The sequence below is a fragment of the Ambystoma mexicanum genome, chromosome 9 (assembly GCF_040938575.1).
Source record: "Ambystoma mexicanum isolate Mex_15411 chromosome 9, UKY_AmexF1_1, whole genome shotgun sequence".
Lineage (NCBI taxonomy): Eukaryota > Metazoa > Chordata > Amphibia > Caudata > Ambystomatidae > Ambystoma > Ambystoma mexicanum.
This window is the reverse complement of record NC_090931.1, coordinates 881623005-881648523: the sequence shown is the minus strand read 5'-3', so window position 1 is coordinate 881648523 and position 25519 is coordinate 881623005. Positions and strand designations below refer to the sequence as shown.

The following is a 25519-nucleotide window of genomic DNA, read 5'->3' as shown; positions in this document are numbered from 1 at the left end:
TTCTTTTAGGAGCTTCATCCACCAGCTATCTCCTGACCCTTCCTCCTGGTGGATACTATCCGCTATTTTATGTAGTTTGTTTATTCCATCTAAGATTCCTGTACTTTCTTCTGGTATGTAAACACAACATTGGGACCCCACCATGAAACAGACCCCGCCCCTTTCTGCAGTGAGTATGTCTAAGACATACCTATTCTGGAGAGCCACTAGCCGAATTGCTTTCATTTCATAAGTGATGTTTTCCATTAGGTCTGCGGATTCTTCGATTACGAACTCAAGGGCCCTGCTTAGCTTTTGGATTTCTTGACTGTTCATAAAGATGCCCGCTGGAGGAACCAGGGCCCCCATCAGATCTATAAACGTTTCCCATCCTGTAGGTTGATACGTAGGATTTTTTGGGTTTACTGCTCGTTTATTTCTGCTGTGTATTTCTTTATGCAGAGTAGAAGGGGCATACACCATCACAGCCGGCATTATTCTGGCTATGTAACATACCCCAACAAAATCTTTCGCTAACCACAAATAAGCCCTCTTGTTACAGACGTAGGCATGTCCTTCTATCTGTAACAATCCCTTCGTGTAGTTATTTAGATTCACCATTTGACTGCACCCCGAGATCATTCTTTGATTACCTCTTGCGCTTCTCTTAAAACATATATTCTTTGGCCTAAACTCTTGTGTGATGGTGATAGGGGGAGGAGGTTCTCTTACTATCTGTACCATAGCAGGTGCAAGCCCGATTCCCTCAGTTTTGATTTTATAGCGTATCTTTTCCATTAGAAGGGTTTTGTTCTCTCCTCTAACATAACAAGCGGTATTCGGCATCATGTATTGCTGTGCTGACACTATTCTCATGTAAATTAATGTACACCCGGCATCCTCAGTAACTGGCGACGCGTACACTGGGATGCCTTCACTGCTATGTCGGGGCATGTGGGTGCAGATCCAGCAATCAGTTTTATTCACTACCCCATATGTTGTGTTTATTATCTTCACGTATTCATTTTTAGCATAGTCTTCCGGGTCGTGTTGGTCATAGGCATCTCGATTCCTGCTCTTGACCCGATCTATTCTCCCTGTTCCGTTTGACACGGGTAACAAGTTCTTTAATTCATATCTAGATGGATGTTCCAAATACCAGAATAATATGGCGAACGCTATTAATACTACTATCGAGCATACAAAAAATAAGATTTTGTTCCTTGTGGTGCAAAGTGGTATTTTTCTCTTACCTTCTGTGTTTGGGGAGCATACATTTATCTGCTCAGGGATTAAACCAGCATATACGGGTGCAGACATAATTCAGTATGTGGCTCAATTATAGGTACGTATGCGTATCAGATGCAACCTAGCGATATAGCTGTATTCCCTATTTAAAGCACCAGTGTCCTTATTACTCTAATAGTGGTAGGTCTCACTGAAAACCTTCATCCGATCTGTCCCACGCCTCGTAGTGCCTGTCCCATGAGGGAAACGCCAGAGGCCCTTCAGGCTACAAGCCCGTTGTCTTCAGTAAGGCACAATCCTGCTAAAACCAACAAGAGAGTCCAAATGTTCATCTCCCTAATGATCAAAGTTCAAAACAGTGTCCTTACACGTTGCTTGGCACATACACGTCACGGGATCGGAGACGATGGGCACACCTACTAATGGCGTCTGGCAGTACTGTTGCAACCTGGGGTTGGTTGGTTCCCTTTTCTGGAGGAATCAGTAATGGAACCGTCTTCTTGACGTGATTCACGTGGTACCAGTGCGATTTGCCATCAACTTTTACCGCAGTTTGTGTTGCGAGGAGCACCTGAAACGGGCCCTTCCATCTGGGTTGCAGTCTGCTGGTGCGATCAAAGGCTTTTATAACAACCCAGTCACCGGGCTGCACGTCGTGACCTTCTCCTATCAGAGGAGATGGAGCTACTGCGTTCACCTGGCATTAATAGAAATCAGTCTATTAGTTAACCTAATACAGTACTGTTGTAATGCAGGCCATGCTTGCTCAGACAATTTCTTAGGTGATATGCGGGTCCCAATACTTGGTGGACGCCCCATAACAATTTCGAAAGGAGATAAACCATGTGTACGCTTAGGCATAGTACGCATACTCAATAATGCAATAGGCAATGCATCCGGCCATTTCAGTCCCGTTTCAGCACAAGCCTTTGCCAGTTTGTTCTTCAGTACCTTATTTGTGCCCTCTATAATCCCAGCTGATTGAGGATGAAAAACTGCATGGAAGCGTTGATCAATACCAAGGGCCTTGCAAACTTTGCGTACTACTTCACCAGTAAAATGAGTCCCATTGTCAGACCATAGATATCTGGGGACCGTATACAAGGGCACCCAGTGTTTCAATATGCATTGTGCTGTGGAGGTGGCACTATTGTCCCGCAGGGGATATGCTTCCACCCATCCTGAGAACCCACATCTCATCACCAAACAGTAGGAATGTTTATTTACAGGCTCCAGCTGTATAAAGTCCATATACACCACCTCAAAAGGGCAGGTGGGTAACTTACTGTGGCTCGCCGGGGCTGGTACACCTTTCACCACATTGTATAGAACACATATTTCACATTGTTTTGCCCATTGACGACAATACATTCCCTATCTTTTGTTGTACCACACAGCACTCAAAACTTCTTCCATAGTCCTTGCGTTAACGTGAGTTGGACCATGAGCCACACTCACTATCACAGGTAAGTATGCATCAGGTAGTACCCAAGTATTCGTATTGGTATGTGCCCATAGCCCATCTACCGTCTCCTCGTATTGATCATCCTTGTGCCAAGATAGTCTTTCTTCAATGGTTGCATCTGCTTGGATTTCCTTTACGCGCTCCTTCGTCCCTTCCATAGTCACATCCCTCCCCACTATGAGTTGTCGGGCCTCCCACCGTGTATCCCTTGTGGCAGCTAGTTTAGCCATCTGGTCGGCTAAGGAGTTTCCTTGCGTGATGTAATCTAGAGTCCTTTTATGCGCTGGGCATTTCACTATGGCCACCATCTTGGGCAACGTAAGGGCTTGTAATAATTCAGCAATCAATTGGGCATGTTTAATAGTATCACCTTGGGAGGTTAAAAACCCACGCTCTCCCCAGAGTTTACCAAAACTGGAAACCACCCCATGAGCGTAGGCTGAATCAGTATAAATTGTCACTTTCATACCGCTGCTTAACACTAATGCTCTCGTTAGCGCAATCAATTCTGCTGCCTGGGCCGATTTTTCACACACTTTCCCACTCTCAATCAACCGCTCCCCTGTGGTTACAGCATACCCTGCTGTTGTCTCCCCATTTGGCAGTTTGAAACAGGAACCATCACAGAATAATATACCCTCATTATCAACCAGCGGGGTGTCTTGCAGGTCTGCTCTACCCTTAGTGTGTTCTTCCATTTGGATCACACAATCATGCCTAATGTCATTAGGTGAGACGGGCAAAGGAAGCAGTGTCGCTGGATTCAAAGTGTTACATCGTTCGATTTTTACATTACTGGCAAACAGAATCATCTCCTACTGTGTGAGTCTAGCTGTGGTCAAATGCTGTGTATGCACTCTATTCAGGAGAACGTCCACCGCATGTGGGACTTTTACTGTCACTTCGCTCCCTAGGATGATACCTGCACTTTGTTTTAGAGCTGCCGCTGCTGCGGCCACTGCTCTCATGCATGGGGGTAGGCCTCGAGCTACTGAGTCCAGAGCACTGGAAAAATATGCACATGGTCTCTGTTTACCCCCTTGTTCCTGACACAGCGCAACCTTCCTGTTCATCAACGAAAAGGCAAAATCTCTTGGTATAATCAGGTGTGCCTAAGGCCGGTGCGTGGCATAAAACATCTTTCATAGCTGTCAGGGCTTTTTCCATCTCAGGTGTCCATTCTAATGGTCCGTTTTCTTGTACTTCTTTTAAGGTTTTTAGCATGGGCTGGATCAATACAGAGAATTCAGGAATCCAGTGCCTACAATAGGATAAAACACCAATTATCCTTCGGAGACCTTTTGCCGTGTCGGGGCCTTTTATGGACTGTATCAAAGCAATGCGATCAGTAGACAGAGTTCGCCCCTCTTCGGACAACTCAAAGCCTAAATAATGGACCTTTTGTTTTACATACTGCATTTTGGCTAGGGCTACCTTGTGCTTATTCTCTGCTAAGTGCATTAGCACCAATCTGGTCACATAATGGCATTCCTCTTCGGTGACTGCACATAATAGCAAATCATCAACATATTGTATCAGAGCAGTGTTAACGGGTAGGGCTAGGTTATCCATCTGTGTTTTTAGTGCTTGGCTGAATATGGCGGGACTTTCTGTATATCCCTGCGGGGCTCTAGTAAATTGGTACTGTCTATCTCGAAGAGTGAAGCTAAACAGGTACCTGCTTTCTTCGGCAATAGGAATGCTGAAGAAGGCATTTTTCAAATCAATTACCGTAAACCATTTCGCCGTTTTGGGAATTAAAGTGAGTACACTTGCAATATTAGGGACAACTGGATATCTGGGTTCTACTATTTTGTTTATCTCCCTCAAATCAATAATGAAACGATAGGGTACCGCTTCATCACCTTTCTTGTGTACTGGAAGGATCGGAGAGTTACAAGGGCTATCATTTGTTGGCTCTACCACCCCTAACCGTATCATTTCCTGTACTATTTGGTATAGTGCCTGCTCTCCCTCGTGTGATATGCGATATTGTTTTATCCTGGGCAACCTGGCACCGGGCTTTAGTTTGATTACTACTGGGGAAACATCCAACACCCCTGCATCATTCCCATGAGTGGCCCATAGTTCATTCGGGATGTCTTGGAGTTCCGGGGGCAGGGTTTGCGTTACTCCTATCATACCCATAGGTTTGCTTATAGTCATTCTCACCCCCTGAGGGGAGCAATATATTGTGGCCCCTAGTGTCTTTAATGCATCAATACCTAACAAGTTTTCTGGGCAGTGATTGGTCAATAGCCACCCATTCTCCCATTTTACCCCATGAAGTTCCGCTTCTACTATTTCACTTACAGGAGTCTTTATTGGATTTCCCCCAAATCCAACTGATACCTTGCTTTTATCCGATAATGGGACAGCGGGGACGGCTCTGATATTCACGGAACTGTTTCCAGCTCCCGTGTCTACCAGACATCTCAAGTTTCGGTGGGGGCCGATCCTAATGGAGGCATAAGGCCCCCTCTGATCTATAGGTACTTGTACCACTCCCGCTGTCTCATTTCGGCCTCCTCAGGACATATCACTTGTGTTATCCTGGAAGTCGTCATTATAGTATACCCCTTCCCCACATCCTTCGCCCTGGCATACACCTTGTACTTGTGTTGTTTGTCGTGGTTGATACAGTAGATTGGGGGGAGGCGGGGCCGGCCAGGGAACATCCCCTCTTGCTTGTCCGTCAAAGGCATTGGGTTGAGGGGGTTTAAACATTCTGTTGTCTTGGTTGCCGTACCCACCAGTCCTATTTCCTGGGGCAAATGTTGTCTGTGAAGGGGGCCGTACGCCCCTTCCTCTCCCACCACTCTGGGGACACTGGGATTTCCAGTGTCCGGGTCTCTTGCAGAAGGCACATACATCTTGGGGTAGCCCATCCCTCCTCCCATATAGGCACCTCATTGCACTGTACCTCTACCTGTCCCTTGGCCCCCTATCATGTTGCTACTATAGCCCTGTGACTGGCCATTATTATTGTAGTTATACCTGCCTTGGGGCCCTTGATGCAACTGTTGCATCAACACTTTGGTTTTTAGATCCTTCTCTTGTCGTGCCTTTTGTTGTCCCTTTACTCTTTCTCCTCTTTCATAATACCTGGCCATTTCGAGGAGATCCCGGGGGTTTCTAGTCATCCACGTACTTTCTGCCTTCCTAATGTTCTCCTGGATTGGCCCGTGGAGCCCTTCTATAAAGTTTGTGGCAAAGTACCGTTGGCCCGTCTCAGACCCTATCTCTAGCCCACTGTGTGCTTTAAATGCTGCTTCGTAACGCAGGAAGTACTGTGCTACTTCCTCACTTGCGCCCTGTATCACAGCAGACAGTTTCTCCACATTCACATCAAATGGGGGTAATACCTTTTCTAGAGCCCTCAGGACTGCCATGCCATGCCCCCTTAGGGGTTCGGGATATTCCTCATGCAGTTTCCTATTTTTACTCGCCTCCATTACATCTTTCCATTTTATTGTATCATTGTCTTTGGCACAAAAGGGGGTCCATATCTCCTCTGGGACAATAGCTAACAATATGTTATCTACATCCTCTACAGTAAATAACCCGGGTCTGAATAGCTTTCCTACTTCTTTGTAGAATCCTGCCGGGTCTATACGGGGGTCGGGGATGGACTTGGTGATATGCATCAATTCTATTCGAGATAAGGGGACATACACATAGGTGCGCATCATGTTACCAGTAACTGCATCTATGGTGGGTTGACACTCTCTCATTGGCATTGATAGTAACTTTTCCATGTTTGTTTGTTCACTTACAAGGGCCTGCACTGGTGATGAAGCAGAGGACTGGTGACTAAGGTTTTTCTCTTTTATTTTTTTATAATCTTTTAAGTTTCTCCACCTTAGCCATTCTCCATTCTTCCGCCCCAGAATCATCCATTCTTATATTAGGTAGCAGTTTCTTATCCAATTCTGTCTTAATCCTATTCCACTGGGACACATATCTAGGCTCCTTTTCCTCTTCTATATCATCCACCCTAATAAGAAGATATTTAATTACGTTTACTTGTATAGGCCAGCCAAGGCCCTCCATCAGACTCACCAGGGTGGACATGGACTGCGAGTGTATGGATGCTATCATACGATTAGCTACGTTTTGGCCCGCCTGGTCTGCATCTTTGAGTTTAGCCTCTTTCCCTCACCTCTCTTTCCCATGCCCTCTTTTCCTTCTCCCATTCAACACCGCCCCTTATGACCTCCGCTATTATGTCGGACATACATCCCCATAACTGAACACTGGACGCAGTCACTGGTAGTAACGCGACAGCGTCCTGATATGCTGAGGGCAGATCCGCAGTACTCTGTCCTCTCAATTTACAGTTACCCTCATAAAAGGTATATAGTTTAGTGGCCACTGTCCTAAATTCCAATGGTGTCAAACGCCCCAATTGGTCCCGTAGGCTGTCATTGAGGGGTGTGCCATACAGCCCGGTCATAAGGATTTGCAAGTCTCCATCTCTATCCTTTTCTACAGTAGTCGTTCTCCTATGGTCTATCAACCTATCTGGGTCTCCATACTTCATTGGGAATTCCGCCCTCTCACCCTCACCTTCTCTCGGAGGAGCCGTAGCCCCTGGAAATAACAATTCAGTCGTTGTTTGTTCTGCTTCTAGTCCTATCACATCTTCATACCGAGGCGCCGGCAAGGCAGGATACATACCCCCGCTATTCTTAATCATAATACGTCTATCCAACTGGTCTAGTTTCTCATCCTTCTCTTTTATCTCTAGGTCACGTAATTTTTGATTTACTGTTCTCTTCTGCCCCTTTGCCTTTCGTTTGTTCTGAGCATTGCGCCTGCGCATTGCTTCTACCCTCCATAGTCGTATAGCCTCAAACTGTGCGGGTCTGACCCGTCTTTTTACTAATTCTATTTCTACTTTGGATATGCGGTCCACATCAAAGGACCCGGTGTCTGGCCATTTATGGTCAATCAAATCTTTTGTATATTCAGACCACTCCCTTAAGAACAATGTTGAATTCAATCCATGTTTAATCAACATATCAAATGCAGGGGTTCCTTCAAGAGGGGCATAGTGTCTCTTGCCTATACCACTCTTGCTGGAAGCCGCTTGACCCATTTTGTTGGTATACCGCAATTGCCTAAAAACACTCACCTTTCCCAAATGTGCATTAATAGGCTAACATTAACAGTACATCCTCCTGACATATATCGCCATACCAATATCAATACATCACCGTTTCATCATTATTATTACATAGACGACATACCACCGTCCTCTTCATAAACCCTAAATCGTTATTTCCTTATTCCATCATGCATCCATCCATACCACTTACCTTAAGGGTCCTGCCAGAGTGTTCCAGACCCGAAGGGCGACAGCCTGCTGTTCCACCGCCGACGGAGCCGGAAAAACAAGGATGACGCGTTGGTTGCAATCAAAGGTGCGGATTCAGTTGTTGGGGCCCCGTGATCAATTCCTTCTCCGGTTCCGCCGCGGCGTTCCTCACCCAGTGACGGACTGTCGCTCCTTCGCATCCCACTTCTGACACCAAAATTGTGGGTGCGATTTCTCGCCGTCACCATAACCAGTACAATGAGGGACCCTGCAATAACTCAGACAGAAAAGAGCCAAGTAAACATTACTTTATTAATGCACAAGCATTCGCGAATGGGCTGCAAGTTCAAACGTCTCGCTAAGCAAGTCGTCGAAGTGCCGCGCCTTCCTCTACACATCGTGCTCTTTTATACTTTCCTGTTTACATTGCCTTGCACATAGAACACGTCCACCCCAGGACGGATCTCCAGTTGGAGCTTATCTGAAGTATCCAGTTGGAGTTTAACGAACAACCATTGCACATTTGCTATCGTGGTCTATCGTGGTTTCCTGTTATCCCGGTCTTCACATTCTTTCGTGCCCCTTTGTGCCCGTATCTCTGTGCTCGAGGCCATGCTTACTCATTCCTTCCCCCCCACCCGTAATCTGCAGATAGTTTTAGCAGGCTCAGCATGCTTCGACATACAGTGACCAAACACAATTCTTCTGTTAAAAACAAGTTCTTGCCAGGTCAGCAGGTCTTAAACGCCGCCGTATAAAGAGAAGGCCTCTTCTTTTAGCAAAAGGTACGTTCATTTAACGCATATGGTGATTAGTACAAACTCCAAGTGTGAGCACAACGTTACATATGCATGCGTACCTTCAAGTGTTTGGTTTGTAAGTGACTGTCATTTGAGTGTAAGGTTCATACTTTGCATATGAGTGGTGTAAATTCAAATTGCACATGTCCTATACGCCACATATGCGTATGAAAGCTCACATTAATGTGAGTGTTGACTTTGTGCATTTTTGTGCCTTATGGGAGGCCTATGAGTGTTACATTTTGTGCAGGTGCACAATTTACATCCCTTTTTTGCCTCCTTTACATCTGAAAACTCACATCAGAGGCAGTCCTGACTTGGATGTGAGCTGTCAAATGTGTAGTAGTGTACATGTACAACGTGGAATTCTCCTACAAATACAGAAGATGTACATTCATTCATTCATTCTGTGCATGTGTGACATATAGATGCATCTTAAGTTAAATATCTCTGAATTGGTCAGCTGGATATTGAAAATTATTTTTGAGGACATCAAATCTGTGCGAGCACAGCAAAAAACTTGAAAAAAGCAGAGCAGGAAATGTTGTGTTAATTGGCCGAATTCGTTTTTTTTTCCTTATGGGAAAACCCCACATGAAAAGCTGTTCAAAACACTATTAAAGCAATTTTTTTTAAATTTCAATCGGTCCATGACAAATTCTGAAATTGTCCATGTATAGGCGCAAGCCTCGAAATAGAGTCTTGAACTTAATTTAGGAAGTATGGAGACTCTATAAAAAGAGAATCAATCAAGATTCAACCAAGATTCGTCCTATTGAACAAGTATTTGGGGCACTTTTGAATCAGGCTGCATCTACAACCAACAAATGTGTGTCCCGCTAACCAACTTTCAGGCAGATAAAGAACTGCTACCCTCAGGTTACCTGTTGGTCTATCAAACAATATATGGGGCATTGCTCAAACATGCTGGAGCACATTTTAATATAGACCTGCAGCAAGAACCTGAGGTGAGCAATTTCATTGAGGGCAAACGTGAGGACCCAAAACCAGTGGCCCGTTACATTCTGATAGTACTCTGTTAAAAAACAAATGAAGGCCTCAATTGATTCCCCAGCAACTATTACAGTGGCCCCGCCATTGTTTCAGTAGCGACCAACTATTTACTGATTCCATGGTCTTAACCACAGCAGGAAACCGATTCAATGCCCCCACTTACCCATGTGATGCATTGCCAGAAAGCAAGGGAGAAAGACTTTCCTTTATGGTTAATATATAGGTCATATGGCAGTAAATGCACAGCCAATACTACAGCCCTAACAATTAGGGATGACCATGCACGATCTACTAAAGGAAATGCCTGACCGTATAAGAACCAGGGCACAAACTATTGTTAAAGAATGTCGAACTGTTTCCAGTGCAGTACTTAAAACAAACTGCAGGGCATCAGGGGAGCCCATGCCTAACCAAAGTCCTGGCTTAAGGTGACCAGATTTAAACCCGAAACACAAGTGCTTTACCACACATAAGTAACTGGACAAAAAAAGCCTGTTCAGCATAAAGGTGCAGGAAAGCCTTGAGATGGCAAATATCAAGATACACTAAAGGCGTCGGGCAGTTCACAGGGCTGTGGTCTGTTCGTAGAGGTTCCTACAATGACAAATACCACAAACAATAACTACTAGTACTCGCCTCCCTCCCATGCAACTCCAGTAGAAGGCCCCCACTCATGGGAGGACATTGCATAAGACAAATGGATGCTTGATATAATCAAATAGGGGTATTATGTGAAGTTTCAAAACAAGCCTTTCAATATACCACCCGAAAAACAGCTGTGCCAAACCAGACACCTAATACTCATGACAAAGGAGGTTGAAGCTTTTTTATAAAAGTTGACCATACTCAAAATGATATTCTACTTTCTGCTTAATCCCCAAAATGATATGCAGGCCTGCCTTGGCTTTCTTTCAGCAAACAAATTAATCAGTCCACTAAAGTTCAAGTGTACAACTTCACAGGAGGTTGAACATCTACTAAAGAATGAAAATTGCTTTGAAACACTGGATTTGAGAGATGCATTCTCAGGGCTTGCAAAATCTACTAGCACACTCACATTGGTGAGGAGATGTTATGAAGGGTGAGTGTCATTTGCATGATAGTATTCCTTGCTGGCGTACATGGGGATGTTTGAAACTTATATCTGGCATTTACTGCAAACGGTGTTTGCGGTAGATGGCAAATGGACATGTCACGCTGCATGACTCGCCTTTAGGTGGCAGCATTGCACCAAATATGAAGTGTGCTTATGGGGACATGCACCATTTTACAGAAAGCACTGGTAAATATTTTGTCACCTATCACCATAGGGCAAGTGCATTTCTTTTTGGTACAGTTTGTAAACTAATGAACTTGATGTGCAGGTTTAGTGGGAATTTTAAGAATTTGCGAGGCCTGATACTTATATTTCCATGTTCCGGAGGGATTGCAACAACCTTCGATTCAAGGTAGGGCAAAGCACTATCAGTTCAAAGCTCTTCCCTTTAGCATAACATTGGTCCTTGGATATTCACTCAGGGCTTATCGGTCATAGCCACATAACTGTATGTGTTTTTAGATGACTGGCTGGTAATGGGAAGTAGCGTACACCAATGCTTCAAGGACAAACGGGAGACTATCTCTCTTCATTAATTGACTTTTTCAATCAATGAACCAGAATCAAGCCTATCCCATGCCAAATCGAATATTTCTTTTAGCACAGATACATACAATAGATCTACTGGTCTTCCCTTAACAGGAAATAGTCCAGACATTCCAAACGCTTGTGTTAGGCATAATGGCATCATGTGTAGCTACCAAGCTTAGCCAAGAGTTTACATAACACCTGTTCAAGAATTGTTCCATTTGCAATGATCACAGAAAACGGGCGATGGGAACAATCGATCAGTTGTAACGCAAAAGGTCAAAAAGACCCTACAATGGTGTTACGCTAAAGACATGGTAAACGGTTCTGTTCATAAGTCCCCATGTGCATAAGAGATGCTTCCCTCCAGAGTGTGTAGTGCATCGTCACCCCATATCAGCTCAAGGAAGTTTGACGAGTAAGGAAGTGCAATTGCACGTCAATGTCTTGGAAATAAAGGCAGTGCAAAAAGTATGATCTGCTTCCAAATACAAGTTCTCAAAACATGGGTGTTTTCGTAAACACTGACAACACAACAGCAGAGGTTTAGCTAAACAAAGAAAAGAGGGCAAATTCCCTGTCCCTAGCCTTGATAGTGCAGCAAATTTGGCAATGATGGAGGGAAAGCTGTAAGCACAGCATGTCCCCGGAATGGATAGTTGTTGGCAGACCACTAGTTAGCAGAAATACTCAGTAAGAACGCAAATGGGGGCTCAACAAAAAGCAATGAAATCTTTTTTGCCAGATCGGACACTCCAGATATAGTTCTGTTTGCAACAAGTATAAATTCAGACTCCCACAGCCTCACCTCAAGGTAAATGGAGCAGGGGTTCTCAGGCAATACTCTATTGACAAGTTGGTAAGTGACCCTTGCTTACGCTGGTCACCCGGACACCTCTGTGCATCCATAATATAGTGCGCACACTCCAGCATGATGGCATGACTCTAAAACAGATTTCACCAATGTTAGTGAGACAAGAGTGTTATTCAAACGGTCTGAGCCTGCTGGTTGAATCGTCCATCAAGCTAACCTATGTGCAGGTATCACTATCACTGGCAGCTAACTCATCCAGAACCACATTTTGGCAGCCTGCTTCCTGAGATCATAGTAATCTCCCACCAATCTGCATGAAGATTTTAAAAGGAGCACAAACCTAACACTCTCACGTGCTATTACAACAAATGGAAAAAGCTTGACATTTGGTGTGAAAAATTAGGCCAGACCTGTAGATTGTACACCTAAAGATATTGTCATGTGCTTACTTTACATTCCTAGGCCTGTATTGTAAGAGAATTTTGATTGATTGCTAGTGTTTGTCTTGGCTTCATTCTTTTTAGGGAGCGGGCACCTCTGCTCTTACACCCTCTATTATACTATTGCACCCCAATATTCTGGTCAAAGAAAAGCCTGCATCTGGAGTTCAATTTTTTTTTAATTAAACATTAATTTAAGACCAAAGGTAGTCCCCTGACTTTATGCAGGCAAAATCGCTGTCTTTTACAATCACATGCAACTTGTCTACAGAAAAAAACAAATTACCTGCCTGTAACGATCTCGCTAATGTGTACAATGCACTCAATCATTCAAAATAAAATATATCTATATAGCTATTTCTCAGCAACAATATACAGTTCCATTTGAGCATTGCAGCTTGTCGGCCAGTGTGTTTAACATTTTCCTTAAATTATAAACAGTTAAATACACTTTTTCTCCATTGCTATCATAGGAAGGTTTTACAGAGAAAATCAGCGTCCTTTATATATTACACTTGATATGCTCTCAACCTTTAATATTAAATTCCATATGTCCATATGTTGATTTTTGCTTCTTATTTATGCACATCTATACGATAAAGACTATGGCAGGTTGCAGCAACTTGGATTTGGTGAAGCTGTGCTTTCATTTTAAAGCACTCCCAAAATTGATACATTTACACCACATTCGAGCATCATTTTATTTTTCTAAAAGCTTAGGTATCACCCACACTTCACTTTGCAGTTTGGGTTTATCTAATACAAGGTTCTACCCCGGAGTAATGGGATAAAAAGTGCCATTGACAAAGGTTGAATGTTAATTTAAAATTGCTTCATTTTCTAAGGACTCCCAGCTAAGCTCCCTTTTTATGCCATTAGAATGACGTGGACTATGGCGTTCATAGGCTATGATCTATTACTCCGCTGTAAGGCTGTGCAATATTATGCATAGGTTCATAGTCTGTCACTGGCTATACCTAGGAAACATTAGGTTCAATTTACTTGACTATGGTTAAGACACTGCATGGAAATGCTATACAATTCTAGCTTAAATCAGTTCACACTTGGCGTTGAATACAGTGAGAAAGTAAGATACATTTCACATTAAAATGGCTACAATATTCTATTTGAAATCAATTGGCTATAGTTAAGAACCTCTATGCGCTGCACAGTTTGCTATTTGTAATTAGTCTCCCAATGACTTCCCTTCCAGTCCGCCCACCCTTTTTGAGGACTTACTGATAAAGGATTCTTGAGTACCTAGTTTTAATTTAATTTGTACTTTTTATGCATCCAGGTGCTTTCCCTAGTCAGCTGGGCCCACCAGTCTGCTTGCAATCCGTCTAATGGAATCAGGACTCTTCCAAGTCTGACTCAGGCAAAATCCTGCATCTTTTTTCATTTGGATAAGGCAGTCCTAGGAAATCCTCGTTGTGTATCCAGTTCTTATCCTACTTCAGCACTCATCCATTCAAGCAGGGATTGCCTGTAACATTCCCAGAGCTCTCCCTATAGTCTGTTGGTATGAACTGAGAAAGCCCCTACATTTTCCAACAGAGAGTCATTTGACATCAGTTTTGATTGTTTGAATGTTCCCATTGTTTTGCTTAACTGGTTGACACACCCAGAAAATACACTGCCTGATTTGATAGGTTCAAACTGTTTGACATGTGACCGGGCTGGATCGATACAATTTGTACTCAAATTTATATATTCTGCTGTAATTCTTGATATAAATGTTTAAATTATTGAAATGGACTTATTCAAGCTGGGAGAGCGAGCCTGCATTTTTTTAGGCATGCCTCCCGTTTCTGTGGCAAATAAAATTAGAATGTTATTGATTTTATGATTTTATTAAGAATGGATAAATATTAATGTCATGTTTAATTTCTTCGCAGAGCTTGCTCTCCTGATTTCAGAATAGTATTCCTTCTTTCGATAGACCATTCTGTCGCACATTCATATTGGAAATGGTATTCTGTGAGGATGATAAAATCAAAAGTGCAGATGAGTTTAATTTCTTCCCAGCACATGGATGTTTCATTTCAAGTACATAGTTCATGTGGACAGCTTACTGGGCCTCTTAGGGTGAAGTCATCCATCTATCAATCATACACAGCTTTACTTACTAGCTGAGCTAGAAACTAATGGTCAAAACCTAGTGGGAACAAGTTACTCTGGTGTATTCTTTATAAAACCAGACTTTCCCACCATTTGACCTCCTTCCAGAATTTAAAGGCTAAGGAGTCTACAAATGTATTCGTTTGGTATTTTTCTCTTCAAATAGGCATATGTTTGTGGGACACACACACACACTCACACACACTCACACTCTCTCTTACTTTTATTCGGATCAAATATAAGACTGGTTGCCTGGTCTATAGATGTTTGCATGTGATGGCACCAGTATATCTGATAAATAAATTGAAACAATACCAACCCACCCGCACCCTTAGGTCAGAGGATCAACTCCTCCTTGTAATTCCTAGGATGAAGTGCAGATCAAGAGGAGACTGGTGCTTTTCAGTGACCGGACCCAGATTGTGGAATAGTCTCCCATTTTACCTGAGACAAGCTACCTCGCTGATGAGCATTAGAGCCGGTCTCAAAACCTAACTTTTCAAAATAACCCTAAGATTTTGGATTACTCCTCAGTTTGTGTTTGTTTTTAATATGATCCAAATGGTCCTGTCTGCTCCTTGTTCATTGATTTTGTTTCATCTGCGCCAGGATACAATTTAGTTTGCTGTGTGCGCGCATTTATAAATGCTTCAAAATTCAAGTACTATTTGAAGATCTTACATTGAGAAGACCTTGCTTAGAAAGCAGTGCCATGAGAATTGAGTCCTTCCCCTGGTGTTTAGTTGTTTTGCATTAGTAGTAGGGTTAGAGTAGCTTAGTTTTGGGTGGTGGACGGACTATTATTTGGTATTCACAACTGACGACGAGCCGCCTAGTTAGGTGCTGGGTAGGAAAACCCCATAGCTTACGGAAAGTGAGGCAATTTTCTTAGGATTAGAATAAAACCTTGTTGAAGATGGAAACCGCTGGTCTGTCTCCTTTTTGTGAACCTCCACAGTATTCAACTCGCAAAGTATATTTTGTAGCCCTTACTGCACACACAATGTTGCATTACATTTTCATGGTGGTGGGTCTCAGTTCTTAAACCATTCACTGAGGGAGTAAAATGCACACATTCAACAGTTGGCCAACCGTCTCTTAGCAGGGAATTAAACAGTCTTGCACAGACTGAGCCCCCCACTTAGTTGTCTACAAGAGTACACTACAATATCTCATGTACAAGACGGCCTAAATAGTAGTATGGGTTCATAGACATAATTTCGAATACAAAATATTCGAAAGTCAAAAAGTCGAAAAAAAAATGTCAAAAAAAAAATGTCGAATTTTTTTTTAATGACGTTTTTTTTTCAAAATGGGGGGGTTCCCCCCTAACCCCCCTTTTTTTTATTTTTACCTATTTTTTCACAGAAACTAGAGCCAAAAAAAAATATCGAAAAAAAAACAATTCGACATTTTTGATTCGACTTTTTTTACTTTCGAAATTATGTTTTCGAAATTATGACTGGACACCAGTATTATGGTGTGCTGGTTATTTATATGAAGGTGATCAGAAGTGCATATCCTTTCAATTAAAAAAAGTAAAAGCATGCAATGTAAGCAATGCCTTGGCATTCAATGTAAGAACAGGAAGTACATTTACTTACCAACAAGCATGGAAAGCTGATTCTTTTAATATTGTGCTTATCCACAATGTTGGGGTTGGGTACTTCGGGTCTCCTGCAGAGGGCGTTACCATAGTCCCACTAATTCTTGATACATCTCTGGGGAGTGGTACAACTACATTTTCCGAATATTACATTGCTTGGTAATAGCTTGCACGTTCAGTTCAAAAGAAGTGGTGTCCTGCTATAGTATTATGGATGGTTTATCAGGCCCGTTTCTTGGCCCGGACGAAGAGGGTGACTTCTCGGGCGCAATTGCCCTGGGGGGGGCACAATTGCCCTGAGGTGGGCTCAAAATGCTCTGGGGAGGGCACAATTACTCTGGGAGACCTGGGTGAGTAGCGGCAGCAGTTGCTGCCTCTTATGTACTTATGTTGCATAATACTACATACAGAGTGCCACCATTGTCTCAAGTTTCGCACCGCTAAGAGAGTGCCTCTCACTATTGGTGGCTTCTTTTTATTCGCAAACAAAATGACAGGGATCACACCAGAAATGAGAGTATCCTCCAGAGCTCTCGTCTTCTAACCATTTGTCACCTGGTTTTATCCTGTTGTGACGTGACAAATCCAGGTTCCGTCCCAGAACCTATCAGACATTCACATTGGTCAGTATGGGTGAGCTAAATATATATCAAATTATATCCCTATGTGACAGGTGAATCTGTATTGGGCAGAATGTGTTCTGGGCGGTTACCAGACTGTGTCTTTTCACGGCAATGGGAATCAACATGAAGGTGCAAAGAGTTCTCTAATGTTGCCATCTCTGATCAGGTAAGCCTGGGAGAGTTCATTCAGTTAGCAGTTTGTGGGCAACACTTGTAACTTTTCCCCTCTGTTTCGATGGGAACAGTCCTAGTAGTCTACCTCGATTCAACGTGCATTGTCCTGTTCAGCTAGGTCACATGTGTTGAGACCACAAAATGAAGCTGTCCTGCTTGTAATTATGAGGATTTTAGCCTGATTTTCTGTAGGTGGCTCATTGTCTTGGCAACTGGAACTTTCCGTCTTCACTTGTCCTTGGCTCGGTGCCTTGTTTCTGCATACCTCTGGCTGTGGCGATCATGTCTGCCTTTCTGTGTACCCAAAGCCTGTCGCTCCTTTGTCATTCTTTTGAAAGGCCTATAGTTTCCATATCCGTCCTTATGGCTTCTCCATGTTAGTAGCAGTCACGCATGTACAAGCTAGATATATGAATACTTTACGTCTTGCGGTTTCAGCTTTGGCGAAAGGTGAAAGATTTGAATATAAAGATATGTATGTGTGTCCGTCCTCTACCTACGTGGGTCAATACCATGCGATTCGTGCCTATAGGCAATAAACTGGTGCATGTAACTTCATGAATGGATGAATATGCACTTCATGTATATGTGTGGCTGCGTTGTGATGTCAGCAGTGACGTCATTGATTTTTGGCTTTGCAGTCAGTCGACTTGCTCGGTCAATGCCATTTTCATATCGTCCAAATCGATTGGGTATGGTCTGAATGGCCGTTTTAGAGAATAACGCTTCTCACATCTGCGATACATCAATGATTGTGGGCCTAAGAGTGAGGCACGTTTGTTGTTTCTCTGCCTTTGTGTTGAGTCTTGGGGGCATGAGGGTCAGATTTGGCCCCCCTTTTACAGGCAATTGCCCAGAATTCGATGTGCAGTGATGTGTGTGCAGTAATTGTTTCATACCAACAGCAGGTTCTGGTGAAGTGCATGCATGATCTCCCCAGCAGTGCTGAGGCTTGCAAGAACTCAGGATTTCAATGGGTTCTGGACGGCGGTGGCCATTTTTATGCAATGTAATGCCCTGAGCTGCAGATTCCGGGCTCTAACCGCAGCATTGACTGTATAATGTCGTTCATTCTTTGTGCTGTACTGAGAGGATGCAGCCAATCGGTAGACCAGCTGAGAGGACGCAGACAATCGGTAGACCAGCCGAGAGGACGCAGCCAATCGGTAGACCAGCTGAGAGGATGCAGCAAATCGGTAGACCAGCTGAGTGGATGCAGCAAATCGCAGTTGTGAGCCAGTAGAAACAGCCCAATGGAAAATGTAGTGCCGCTGCTTGGTGTTAACATTCATAAAGAGAAACGAACGTCAAGCTAAGCGTTTTACAAGTTGAGGGACGTCCTCCTCCGCCTCTGATTGGTCACTGTGTTGTCGGCTGAAACGCAGAAAGCGGGATTCTCCCAATGATGAGATTACCTCGCGGTTTTCGAAGGGATGTGGCATATTTAGACATTCCCAAACCCTCGCTCTAAACGCATAGTGTTACACGGGTAGTGTCGGTGCTATGTGCCAAGAGAAGCCACTTTTTTGCGCTATAATATCGATGCACTTCACATTTGTTTTTAGTTTTCACCCTCATTAAAAAGCCTGCTACCATCTCAAAATCGCTCTATTCCCAAATACTGGCCTGTCCATTATACCCAATATATGATGCAGTGCTTTTATGTTCAAATATTTGTATTGGTTTTAACAAATTTTAATACCCGACATATACACGCCTATAACAATAGTTGTTATATTTGGATAGTTTTGCTGATCCAATAATATCCTATTAACGGATCATCAACAAAAAAACTGCAATGCATATGCAACCAAAACAGGGCATGTCTAATCATAAGATCGAAAATAATAGTACTTATAACCAATCTCCTGATTAGAGGGGAAGAGGAGCGAGGAAAGAGGCTAACTTAGAAAAATAGAGACGTGACACCAAGAGGTGTAGAGGAGAGGAGGGGTGGGGCAGCCACGTTTCTTAGGGGGAGCAGAGGAGGCAGCTGACCATATTGGAATGATAACCTATCAGAGAAGAAAATGCATATGATTAGTCTAGTGTTGCCCCTAGCGAAATATAAGTGAGAGGTGGTTCGAACTGAACTCCTGCAACACAGGGCCAGTGGCCAGTGGTCAGTGGGGCCTCAGACCCCGGCAGGCTGTTCACACTGCAGCGTGCCAGTACAGACGGGTTGAAAGTGCATTCAGGCAAGGCCGTCCCTAAGAGCAGGTGACAGAAGACCCATTTACTTGGGCAGCAACAGCAGTGTTTTCACATTAGATGTTTTCTGTAAAGTACTTTAATTACAATGTAATGAAACCAGCTTTATTTGTTTAGTAACGATTTATTGATATTGAGTAGGGTTTTGTTGGGTGACGGAGAGGTGTAGATTGGGAGTGACGTGTGCCAGTCGGGAGGGTGCATTCTAGTGTTCCACCCTGGGGACCAAGTTGGCTAGAAACTGCCCTGGGTTTAATGTCCCCCTTTTTTCGCGATTTTAATTGTTGCTTTGTAGAGATAATGTACACCTTGCAATTAAAAACTCCCTCAAGTAAGTAACAGTTTAAGAACGGGGCGGTGGTGCTTGGGCCTATGGGAAGTGGTTAGTTGTTGAACTTTCTTAGTGCAATATTTGTTAGACTCTAATACTGCGTTATATGTATTTGTCTGAAGAAATATTGAGTATGGGGATCGCCATTTTCGTTTAGTGGCTTGCACACCAGATGGCGCTGTTGCACCTTCGACATTTTTAGCAGTATCTTTTCGGAGACAGTCTGATTGGTTATTGCATAGGAAGGCTGAGATTTCAAAGGCATTTTCAGTTCAATGGATACTTGTCCAGACACCCCTCTGCCGTGCTTTGCTCCGACACCGAACATGGTGCCTGCAGGATTCTCTTCTCACATGTATTATGAAGTGCACATGTATCTTTTATATTTAAAAACAACAGTGTTTTATATAACTGGACAGATACGACCGTTGTTTGTACAGGCTAAAATTGTTCATTTTACATTGGACAGAAATCCTACAGAAAGGACAGCAAGAACCCCTGAAACAGCAGCTTCATCAGCACCCAAGTGGGTCCTGATGGCTCCATCTATAGAGGCATTGGTACAGGAAAAAAAAGCAAAAACGTTCTCTGATAAGAAACACGTCTGTGTCCTGATGAGTGCTGAGCTCAGCACCTGTATCTCCAAAAAGACACTCGAAGAAAAAAGCGTCATAGAACAAAAAGAGAACCTGGTTCGTTATTGACTGACCAGGTGGAGTCAGTGAATCCCATCTCTGATTCTGAGGATTGTTATCCTACCTTAGTATTTTACTGTTCCACTGCAGGATCGTTTTGGTACTCCGGTTAGTTTTAAGACTGCATATTTGCCTCAATTCTCTTGAATAAACGTTCCCAATTCGAACCTGATTGAGTCACAGAAAACCTAGTGATGGATACCACTCTGAGAAAAACGCTTTTCCTCTTCAGGACTGCCAAGAGGCAATTCAACAGGCAGTTTCTTTTTTCATGAGCCGACAGTCTTTGTGGCAAGCTTGTCTCAGAGGCTTCTAGGCCTGATGACCTCATGCAGTTATCTGGTTCCTTTTGTGAGGCTTAGGTTGCAGACCCTTCGCTGGCATCTCGCCAGCACCTAGAGTATGTTATCAATCCTCACAGCAAGATGATTTCCATTCCTGAGCACATCTGGGAGACTGCTTTAGTGTAGCAGTTCAGAAAACCTTCCCACTGGTTTTCCTTTCCAGCCACCTCTCCCTCAGATCACGCTGCCAAGACTCCACAGAGTACGGTTGAGGAGCTCATCGTCTACATGTCGCAGATCACTGCCTTTGGTCAGATCGAGACATAAGAGATCACATAAATGTCCTGTAAATAAAAGCAATTTACTATGCCCTGAAATGTTTCCGACCTTCCATTTAGGGGACAGTGGTACATGTTTCACGGACAAAACTACCACCATGTTTTATATGAACAAGCAATTTGGGGCTTGTTCCCATCATCTTTGCCTTCTGGCAGAAATAAATCTGGGATTGGGCCCCACAGATCCACCTTTTTCTGATTGTGTCCCATCTGGAGGGGAAGAGGCCCTCTGAGCAGGATGCAGTCTGCTCCTCATGAATGGGAATTGTAGCCTTGATTGGCTAAAATGTTATTCCTCAGATTAGGGGGCGGGGGAGTTCCAGGGGGTGGATTTATTTGGGACAAAGTTCAATGCACTTTCACCTCCAGTAGGTGTTTCGGATAGTACCAGGTCTTCATTCTTTAGGAAAGGCTCTTCGGATCGAATGGTTGAACAGGTCGCTTATGTTTTTCCTCAGCTTCCCCTGCTTTACAGGACTTTAATGAAACTCGAAAATGGTCATCATACTCCCATTCTGATTATCAGACTTGGTTTACGGATCTACTTTGGTCGTTCTTCCCCTGTGCAATCTACCCCTAGCAGGAGATCTATTTTAGCAGAAGGGGCAGGTTCTTCGCAGAAGGGGCAGGTTCTCCAGCCCTCTCCACAATTGCTGAACTTGAAAGCCTGGTTCCTGGAGAAATAGCATTTACTCATATGCACATTTTTTAACAAAATGTAGCGATTATGACCACCGACAGGAAAGAGTCCACAAGTAAACAGTATAAGAGTAAATGGTTGTTTTTCTATTATTGGGCACATGGTCAGAGGTTATATCTGCTTCAGTAGGTAATGTTATGTCTTGCCTTGCCGCTGCTGGGATTAAGATCAACACGTGAAAGCATTCTCTCATGATAGTTGTCTACCTAAGCCTGGAACATTTTCTTCAGCAATTTTGAAGGTGTTTTCAGTTTATATCCACCCATTCCAGAACCTCTGCCAGTATGGGATTTGAATTTGGTTGTATTAGTACTCATGCACAAAACCTTTGAACCTATGATTACTTGTGAAATGGATTTGTTAACCCGGGAATCCACCTTCCCATTAGCAATCACTTTTGCGAGAAGAGTTGAATCATAGTTGTTTAACAGTGTGCAGAGAGCGTCTCTTTCTTGAGCCAAAACTAGGAGAAGGGCTTAGTGTTTGAATTGTGCAACAGTTTGTTGACGGGACACAAGATGTCCTCATTGCTAAGCTGTTTTTCTTTGTCTTGCAGCACTGAAGAGCAATAGATGAAAAGACTTTGATCAATTGCCAGTGGTTATGAGTAATTCAGAGTCACCCTACATTGCATTGTTTTTTATCCAGATGTACCATTACCAGAGGAGGGACACATTTAAACCAATCTGCTCCCATCTCAAAAGGGACAGTTGAGCCTGAACTGCTAGGTTGCATCCCTTATGGGTGAGACCATAGATAACTGCAGGCATGTTTTGAACTCAATTTGCATCATCAGTGAAGTGTCCTTGGAGACTAGCCACAGCAAGTACAAGGCCCACACAACTGGCTACCAGTGCCTCAGAGTCTCTGCAAAACAAGCTTATTAGCCAATTACTATATGGCTCAGAGGATAGCTCAAGAGCAGCGCACCTGCCTCTGGAACAAGGCAATGTCATGCGACATTGGTTCAATCTCTGTTACAGCAATTTGAAGCTGGAGGAGTCAGTTATTAGGCGTGATATTAACTTCTTTTTACACAAGTACCTCCTAAATGATCTAAGCAACCAGTTGCATAAGTGAAGTTACCAGCCACTCCCTGGGCTCGATGGGGACATTGTGTGAATTGGTAGGACCGGTGGAACCATTGCAGCCTCCCGGTTTGTCTTACTGTACCCACTCCCTTTTCTAAAATCAGATCAACTTTATCCCATTTTTCTTCCCTGAGCGGGAGATCCAACCTGATGGAAAAGCTGCAAGTGTTGCAGCTTTTCCTTCATTCCCAGTAGCTAGTCTTTCGCCACTGCGTTCACTAGGGGTTGGCCACCTGCCTCCTGAAGAACCAGGCTAGCTACTTGGAGCACAGACATCCTTCCAGTCTCCAGAATGCATTCCACAAGAATCAATTTAGAAGCAAGTGACGTGATGTTGGTTTGCCTTTGAACCCTTACCAAAGAAACAAATCACCTGAATTGCTTCCTGAATGATGGATTGTTTTTTCTAATATGCTGCCATCCGGCATCAATGCATGTAGCCGCTATAGCGATGTTTGTGGGATCCTTTGCGGTGTAGGTCCAGAAAGCATTGTTCTTTATTTAGATCGTGTGTCTTCTACACCTGTTGTCACAGTGAATCCAAGGTGTTGACCTGCAAGGCTGCTTTCTGTCTTTGCCTCTGCTAAGAAAGGTATACCAGTTTTCACTTTTTTTATTGCAAGTCTTGCAAAATGGTGACGATTTCTCTTCTGACGCATGCTTCATTTGTCTTGTTGGTTTCCATGTTAATTAGGAAATCTGTTTGCTATCCTTTCCCCTCTAAAAGTTAACTTTGCATAACATTCCTCTTTGCGGGGTACTGGCGTTCTGACTGCACTGCATATAGAATATCTGCTAGTTGAATATGATTTTTGGTAACCTTTGTTGATTCGTCAAGTTAGCAGCCTCCATCGCTCCTGTTAACTCCCAGAGTGTTTTCCTGTATTCTGGAACGCTACACTAACGCAAGATCAGTTTCTCCTGATAGTAGCCATATGTATGCTATGATTGTAAAAAAAACGGGCATTGGTAGATACCAAATGTTGACGATGCATTTGGTTACTGCTTATGCATTTTGTAAGCACTTCTCAATGGATATTGGCTCCAGATTAGACTCTTCGTTTGGTCGCGCTCTCCTGAAGAATATAATTGCTTGCAAATGGCTGAATAAGTTTGCGTGCTTTCCGCCTGTCAGAATTCTCACGTTTTAAAATCATTCAAGTCAGGAAGAGGAGTACTCCGTGTATGAGTAAGTAGAAGTACTCCCCTGGATCGCTGTCGTACTGGTAATACCTGGTTCCTCTTGCTACAGTCGAGCCTGTCCACCACTCTCACCTCTGTCTAATAATGCTATTTGTTTGGCAAAAGGTATATGTTGGCATGCTGTACCTAAGCCATGACATCCTGTGTGTCTGGTTGAAAGGGACTAAGGAATTCCAGTACAAGAATCACAAGGTTGAGTAGCATTTTGGCACAAGACATGCTATTGCGATTTACCACTTAAAGATCTGTAATGTGAAAAATATACCCTCATGCTGCTCTACTTCAAACACATTGCTATAATTCACTTGTGGCAGGCTAGCGCGAATTATGCTTTTTTACCATGCTTTCCCAAGAAAATAGGCAGGCAAATATGTTGTGGTTTAAATGAAATAAAAAACCCTGCATGTGTGCAAATGTCCTTTTCTCTGACCCCATTCCACACACTGAATGGTGCATGGTCTACCTAAACCTGTTCCCTACTAACTTTGTCATTATTTGCCCCATTTTGTGAACCTTCTTTCCTTCTATAAATCTTTTTGTCTGACTGATGGTACCCAGATTAAATGGACTGCACTAGCCAAATGCCCTTATAGATTAGGAAACATAGGATGGCCTGTTTATTGACTAATTTAGGAGGTTAGCATAATTTCTGTACCACTAGCCAAAGACGGCACCGTTTTTGTTACACTGGATAGGTGATCATCTAGATAATGTGCCATGAGAAAGAGGATGAGCTCCTGTTTTGGTTATAAGACGTGGGTGACCTAAATGGCAAGCCATGTAGTTTGGGATGACTTGGTAACTGAGTCATGGGACAAGGACAATGTTGTTTGGTCATGGAAGAGAGAATGAGTTTGTTGGGTTATATACCAAAGTGTGGCTGCATTTGTGGGCCATGGAGATGAGCCTGAGCGGTGGGACAATAGATGCCTCGGTTGTATGTGATGGGGCACAGGATGTCCTGGTTGATGTGCATGCAGTAGATAATGGCCCTGATGGGGTACGGATATTGACTGCTCTACTGAACCAAGAAACAGAATATTGCATAGTTGTTGGTTAAGGTTGCTGGTTGATGGAGCAAAGGAATGACCTAGCTGCATGAGCATGCCCACAAGATGACCTCCCATTTGACCTATGGGACAAATGATGACCTTGTTATTGTGCCGTGGGAAAGAGAACACCTGCTTGTTGAGTAGGATGATCTTGTTGGTTCATCAATCTAATCATTACCTTATTCTGGAAATCCGTGACCAGAGGAATTGGGGTACAGCAACGTGCATGTGTGCAACCACTGAATTAAGGGATGCCCATGTGGAAAACAACTAATTGATTAGCTTCGTAGCAGAAGGTGTAGTTGCTTCAATCGGGCACAGGATGACCGATTTATTGGCCGTGAAGGGAATGACCTTGCACTAAATCAGTGGACAAGAGATTGAAG

General features: G+C 43.4%; 1 protein-coding gene across 4 annotated transcripts in view; it reads left to right on the top strand.

Moving 5' to 3' along the window:
* AGAP1 (ArfGAP with GTPase domain, ankyrin repeat and PH domain 1) overlaps nt 1-25519 on the top strand; it is a 1778872-nt gene that overhangs the window by 953590 nt on the left and 799763 nt on the right. The gene's annotated exons all lie outside the window — the stretch shown is intronic.